The sequence below is a fragment of the Gorilla gorilla genome, chromosome 19, assembly GCF_029281585.2.
Source record: "Gorilla gorilla gorilla isolate KB3781 chromosome 19, NHGRI_mGorGor1-v2.1_pri, whole genome shotgun sequence".
In the NCBI taxonomy this organism is placed as follows: Eukaryota; Metazoa; Chordata; class Mammalia; order Primates; family Hominidae; genus Gorilla; species Gorilla gorilla.
In genome coordinates, this window is record NC_073243.2 from 73751953 (window position 1) to 73759446 (window position 7494).

Here is a 7494-nt window from a genome sequence, read left to right on the forward strand (position 1 = left end):
GATCTACCTAGCAGGCTGGCTGAATTGTCGGGTTTCCCATCATTACTGCAGCCAATAGCAACCCTTAGCTTTTGCAATATCTTCCACATCTCACTCTTCAGTTAGAATCTATCATATATAGCATGGCTTCATAAAAATTCCCTGCCAGAACTTCTACTCAAATATAGTCAAAAGACCTGGGGAAGTGAATTCCAGAAGGCTGGACCTGGTGTCAAGAATCTTTAAAGTACGAAAGAGAGAACTAAGCATTGTTGGCAGAAATACACATGTAATTGAAACTGCCATAATGGGAAACTACCTAGAGAAATAATAATCCCCAAGGGAATTAGGTCTCATCTGTCACATTAGGGTTTCATAAATCAACTCAGACAACGTAAGTAGGAATCTGATGAGTCATTTAGGATGTTAAGAACAAAGGGGAACATTTAGGCAATGGTTGGTGCCAATTCAGGGAATACCAGGGGCTAAAGACACAGTGGTTGGGAACCCAGTCTCCATGGATGAGAAAAAGCCTGTCAGTGCTTGGGAGAAATCTCTGCACTGGGCCAAATGCTGAGCATGGCAAACATTGCTGTTGGACTTCAGTCTAACCCCTGCCCCTACCAGAAACTCCTTGGGAGCCCTAGTGGCCTTACATTGTCTCTTGGATATCCAAGACAGGGAGGTGACTTGTGTGAACCTAAACTTCTCTGACTATGCTACTTTTCCTGAAATGTTTTATCTCTCCTCTAAGTCATTGGAAATAATTAGTAGATACATAACTGCCCTTACCACTGCCAAAGTCTATTATTACCTGCTTCCATTCAATTTATTCCCCCCATCAAAACCAGACAATTTCCCTAATAACAATTCTGATCCAAAGTCACTTTCTTTTTCTAATACCTTTGAAGGATCCTCTCTGTATCTGTAACAAATTCTGAACTCCTTAACCTGGCATCAAGCGCCTCTAAGAGTTGTTTCTCATCTTATCAACCATGGATTGCCATCATTTTGCTCCAAGTAAAGGGGATCTTTCTGTTTCCCCTGCATGCTTCCTGTGCTTCTCCACACCTCCATGGAACCCTTTTGCCTTGATTGTCTTTTTCTGTATCTGCATTTTAGAGTCGTTCACGGCCCACTCTAACACCACCTTCTCCACCATTCTCCTTTCTTCCTCTACATCATTCAGAAGTTATAGTTCCTACCTTTGAACTCCAATGTCAGCCACATCTCGATGGTATCACTTTCCACTATGGTCCTTGTGCACAGAGTTCACTCAAATTGATAGATTGTCAGAATAGAGGGCTATCTTTGAGGTATTCCTGCATCTCCCACCTAGCAGAGTGCCTTGCTCTTAGGCGCTTAAAAGAGAGTTGCTGAAGAAAATATCCTAAAGTGTTTATTTACTATGCTATCCCACTCTAAAATTATAAACATGCATTTTCATAGGTATTTTAATTCCAGATAAAATAATGTAACCCAAAGTCATAATGTGGGACTTTTCAGGAGATGCATTTGTGAGGTATTTTGGGGAAGGTGAGAATGTTCCTCCATCAATCATACCTTATGGCCCCCGTGTCTTCACTTACAAGCAATAGCCACCCTTGCAAAAAGTCACCTCATGACCCCTCAACACACTTCTCACCATTGTAGAAGAAGCTGGCTCCTGGAAATGTAGCTGAAGCAGACACTGTTGGTTTATTGGCCACCAGTCATTTCTCTCTTCCTTTACTTTTTGTTCAGGTCTTCGCCCCTCCTTTACATGACTCAGAGAGCAAATCTTCATTAATCGTAGCTGTTTCATTTCTCATGTCAGTGATTGGTTCAGAAAGAAGCCTGTTTGGGGGGTTCTAAGAAGCTGTCCTTACTTATTAAAAGAGGTACACAGAAAAGGCAGCCTCTCTTCTGTTGGACATCCTCTAGATGTCCCATAGATCATGTAAAGTCCAGATTGTCTATTCCATGGATGTCAACTACTATAAAACTGTCAAACCTCATAACTTTAGACTTTATTAATTTGATATTTTCTGTAAGACTGTGGCTGAACTAAATTTCATCTTTTTTCTCAACTTTTATTTTAGACTTGCGGTATATGTGCAGGTTTGTTAAAGGGTATATTGTGTGATGCTGAGGTTTGGTGTACAATTGAACCCATCACCCAGGTAATGAGCTTACTGAGAGTAAACTTCCCAATAGGAAGTTTTTCAAACCTTGTCCCCCTCCTACCCCCTCCTGTAGTCCCCAGTGTCTGTTTTTCCCATCTTTGTGCCAGTGTGTACCCAGTGTTTAGCTCCCACTTGTAAGTGAGAATAAGCAGTATTTGGTTTTCTGTTTCTATGTTATAAATTTCATCTTTGATTAAAAGAATCTTGTAAAACCAATTCACAGTGTGCATAGCATTTTAGGAAGCATTGTTAAAAAGTGAGTTACTAAGTAGGATGATGAATAAATGGATGGATGAATGACATTATATTTTGTTCATTCATTAATTTAACTATGAATTGATGAGCCCTCTTCAGCTATGATTACCAAGTCCTATCTGTCATCCTGGAGGAATTGTGAAGAATCACTAAGAGTAAATTATGTCAAAATAACCTTGTTGATTTTAATATGCCTTCTCCCAGAATGATGGATGAGAGTAATGCTAAACACAATGAATCTTAATTTTATCAAGGCTGTTGATATATCTTTTAGTGTGAAATTTCTTTCAATAATACTTTTTGTACAAAACAGTCTATAATTCAGTTTTCATTAATTAACAACAAGAACAGTCTCAATCCATGACTGAGATTGGATTTCTTCTCAATAAGTCAAAATTCATGAGATGTAAACTTACCTTTTTGGGTAAGTACAGCATAAATAACTAGACAATGTGACAATGATTGATTCTTATTTCTTAAAGGACTAGAAGGGGACAAAGGAGGTAAAATGTAACTGATGAGTTTTACATGAGTCATCAGATTTGGTCCATATGTCACAGTAGTTCCCTTCCTCTTCCCAGAAATGCTGTTGGTATTAATTTGGACATTATAAAGCAGCTGAGCTTTGGAAAGTCTGTACATCGTAAGAATCAGCAAATGCACAATACAGTAATCATCACATGAGTGCAGCCTATCACAGAGTAGCACTCCTGAAAAAATCAAACAGAGGGAGGGAGAGAGTCATGCTGGTGGGTTCATCCCTTGGACATCCTTCTTGATAGGCAATCAGCTAGTTTTAAAAATCTGGGCTCCACCAACTGGCATCGGTTGGTCAGGAGTGATTTCTTCCAATGCTGCTTCCATGACGCAAGCAAACAGACACCACTTTTGTTCCACTGTATCCCCACGCCCTGAAACTCACAAATGCCTTCTTGATGGGCTGGCTCCTGGAACTGTATAGCCCCCACAGCTGATTTCCTTTCTGGCAAGATGCCTCCTGGTAAACATCACTGGGTGAGCAAGAGGATGTGTGGGTCCAGAGCACTGATATAGGGCTGTGATTCAGATTATGCCTTTGGTCATTGGTCATTGTCTTCAAACTGCATATTATGAACACCAATTGTATTGGGGACTGTTAGGCATGGAGGGGAAGGCTTGTTATTTTCTATTCAGGGAACAGTTATTAGAGTTTACCGTCTTCAGACTTCTATTGCTATATCTTGGGAATGAAAGGAAGAAAGGATGTGGACTGAAATCTTCTGTGCCCGGAAAATAATTAAGAAACTTGATTGTGGCTCAGCTGTATCATCACCCCTGCTCTCTTGGCTGTTGTTTACAGAACTCAAATTGGAAGATAGGCATATTCCTTATCTTAGGGCAGTTTTCTCAGATGCAGATTCTGAAATGAAGGAGAGAAGTAGAGGAAGATGGATGATGGGCAGGGAAGGGGAAAAAGCCAAGCAGGGGACCGTGGTTTATGAGAAATTTCAGAAAGGGGATGTAGGCCTGATCCTGCAGGAAAACTCCAGAGTGCGAATCATGTCTCCGAGTTTTTCCCAAACGAGGCAATGGATCCGAGCTTTCCCTCTCCTTTGCCAGTCATTGGCTAAGGGCTGTGCAGGGAGGATGCAACCCCTTAGGCACTTCTGGTTTTCAGGCTTGCAGACAATGGGGCAGTCCTCTGAGAGAGTCACAAGGGTGAACCTAGAAACAAAATCACAGAGAAGCTAGGGGAAAGGCACACCAACATGGCACAATGGATCTGAGGGAACGTGAGAAGAGCAGAGAAGTGGCCACTACACTACTGGTCAGAGACGCCCATCCTTTAGCCAAAGGTTGTTCTATATAGCTGTCAATGCCTGTCACAGGAACCTTTCAGATTATGGTTTTGTGAGAGTCAATGCTAAAACCTAAATACAGTAGGATTAGTACATACGTAGTGCAAATTATAGTCTATACTTGAAAACCGATGGCCAAAATACTTCAAGGAATCTTGAAAACCATTAGAATTATTGGCATTTGATTTTGTCATTTTCTCTGCATCCCTGACCCACCAAAGTAGTCTCCTTCACTTGTTTTAGCTTGGCCAATCCTTTATATGCATAAATACATCCTCCTCAGAAAGGCCTCCCTAATGCAGTGAGATGGCAGCACTATTACCTGCACTTCTACTATTTAATGGACACTCATATTATTCATTTTTATGTAAATATTAATTTTCCAAACTGACTGCATGATCCTTGAAGACAGGGATTTTGCCTCATCCTTCTTCTTATCCCTACTCCTCCAGCATCCAACAGGGTGCCCTACAGTCCATCATGGCATGTGAATGAACACTTAATGATTGACAAGTAGTCAAAGTGAATGTCCAACTAGTGCTTTGTGATCATCTTCATTTCTTATACTGCTTATGAAAACTGTTGATAAGATACTAATCAAAAACATATTTCATTGAAAAGAGACCATTTGCAATATATGTTACCCTTTCTGTTGAATTTCGGGGACCTTGATGTTACTCAAATTTAGACAAGAATGACCAACTCGTTTCAAGATAGCTATAGATATGGATATGGATATAGATATATACACATATACACATGCACCAGAAAGGCAAGAGGTGGTGCATTAGAACAAACACGGGACTGGAATTTGGGAGATGCCAATCTCATATCAGCACTGCTCCCATCTCCTTGTGAGGCCTTCCTTAGCCATTTCATACCTTTGCACTTCAGCTGAAGGAAATATACTACATGATCTCTAAAGTCTCTTCAACCCCAAAAGTTCTACTAGTTGTGTTTTCTTTATTTATGAAGGAGTAGAATCCAAGAAGACAAATATAACCCTTGCTTCAACTCTTGCTTCCTCACTGTGCTCAATAAATATGTATTCACGATGATGTTATGCCACATGTCTAATCTTGAAGTTGACTTATGGTCCACCCAGAGGGAGGAAATATGTGAAAGGATTATTAAGGGATAAGAGAAGGAGCTAACAACAGAAGACATTGTGGTAAGTTATCTATTCATTCATCAAGCATGTGTTTAGGACCTACTACGTGAGAAATTGGGTTAGATCCAGGAGATCTGAAGGAGGCACAGTCCTTGTTTTTATGGAACTCCTAGATTGATACTTGGAACATTTCATTCAATTGGGAGAAAATAGTGGAGGTGATTTTGCTTTTCATTGAGGTAAACCCTACCAAAAACATTTCATTATTATTAGCTCTTCTTCCATTCATATTTTGTGCATCTGACTTTCTTTCTTTTCTTTCTTTCTTTCTTTCTTTCTTTCTTTCTTTCTTTCTTTCTTTCTTTCTTTCTTTCTTCCTTTCTTTCTTTCTTTCTTTCTTTCTTTTTTTTTTGAGATGGAGTCTCGCTTCTTCGCCCAGGCTGGAATGCTATGGCCCGATCTTGGCTCACTGCAACCTCCACCTCCCAGGTTCAAGCAATTCTCCTGCCTCAGCCTCCCAAGTAGCTGGGATTACAGGCATGTGCCAGCACTCCTGGCTAATTTTTGTATTTTTAGTAGAGACGGGGTTTCACCACGTTGGCTAGGCTGGTCTCAAACTCCTGACCTCAAGTGATCTGCCTGCCTCAGCCTCCCAAAGAGCTGAGATTACAGGTGCGAGCCACCGCACCCAGCTGACTTTCCTTCTTTCTAATATTCTAAAGAGTACTGGACTCTGATCCAGCATCCCTGTTTTCTAGTTTCAGTTCAGCTGCAAACTGTGTGATCTTAGGCAACAAGGCCAACCCCCAATGCTTAGTTACCACATCTCTTCAAAGAGTACCGAACACTTGTTCCTCATGCCTCAAGCAATTTTTATCAGAACGTAAAGGTATTCAGGACAACAAAAAAAGTATATAAGAACTATATTATATAAGATGATTTTATTAACTAGTCAACAATGATGTCATTCACCCATTTGAAGTTGCCTCTTCTCCCTCAAAGGGAAAAATATGAATGTTTAAGTTTTTTTATACAGTAATTTATTTTGCAAGTTGCATTTTTCCTTTAGTATACAGGTTTATTTTCTGCATTTTGAAGAACAATTAATCTAGTTGCTCATCAAATTAATGTACAACTTTATATATCATATTATTTCATTTCCTTATTCCAACTCAGAAAGTATGGAGATCTATTTCTATGGAATGAGGAAGGAGGATATGCTAAGTTTATTTAATAAAGACTCATGAAAATTTATCCAAAAAAATTTCCCTTCTAGGTCACAAAAGTATGATCTCCTGCAAATAGCTGAATCTAAAAGACCCATCAGATGGTCAGAGAGTCACTGAAAATGCTTACTAAACCAACCCTTAATCTAGAAATCAGGAAAAGAAAGAAAACTTGAAGAAGCTCAGATTTGACAATTCTGACATTTGGAAAATCAAGTCAGCAAAGAAAGCTGCTGTCAAAGAATGTGAGCAAGGCCATTTACTATGTAACCATACCTACTCATTCAGCTCTGTATCCATTCACTCTCTCCTTCAACATTCATTGAGCATCAAGCATGTGAAAGTGCTGCACTTGGTACTGAGCAGAACACCAGGCTCTCACTGAATGCTCTCATCACTGGTGGAATGGTCTATTAGCAAAATCGCAGAGCAGTGGAAAATATTAAAGCAAGATAACACTGAATTGAACAAAGCCACCTTTGAAACGCAACCTTTTAATATCAGGTTGAACAGCTCTTCCTATTTGCCCATCTGCTAACCTTTAAAAGATTCCTCTCATTGCTGATACGGCCAGTTGCCCCAGCCTGCCTTCAATAGTGCACAAAGGGCATCTTTGTTTTCCTCCCAGTGAACTCAGAGGCCAACCCAGGGAACAGTGAAATACCCAGGATGGAAATGAGGTGTCTCCGTGACAGCAGACTCCTTCTTTTGCCCCCATTTATCGAGATCAACATGACTGAGTCACCGGTAGATGAAACCAATGATTGTTTTACTCGGCCTTCCCCAGAGTCACCCCCTGAGTCAGTGGGTAAACTGGGGTAAGAACCCAGCCTTGTCCTATGAGGCTGAGCGGGTCTACTATATTTATCCAGGGTCTCATGATTCTTAGTGCTTTTGCTCTGCCCTCTAATTTGCACTGT

General features: G+C 40.4%; 1 long non-coding RNA gene across 1 annotated transcript; it reads right to left on the reverse strand.

Moving 5' to 3' along the window:
• Positions 1–1666: 1666 nt before the first annotated feature.
• LOC109023843 (uncharacterized) lies at positions 1667–6972 on the reverse strand. The gene is made up of 2 exons (XR_002003305.2): positions 6851–6972; positions 1667–4103 (listed from the first exon to the last, which is right to left on the reverse strand). It is a non-coding gene; the product is annotated as an uncharacterized lncRNA (long non-coding RNA).
• Between the last annotated feature and the right edge of the window lie 522 nt (positions 6973–7494).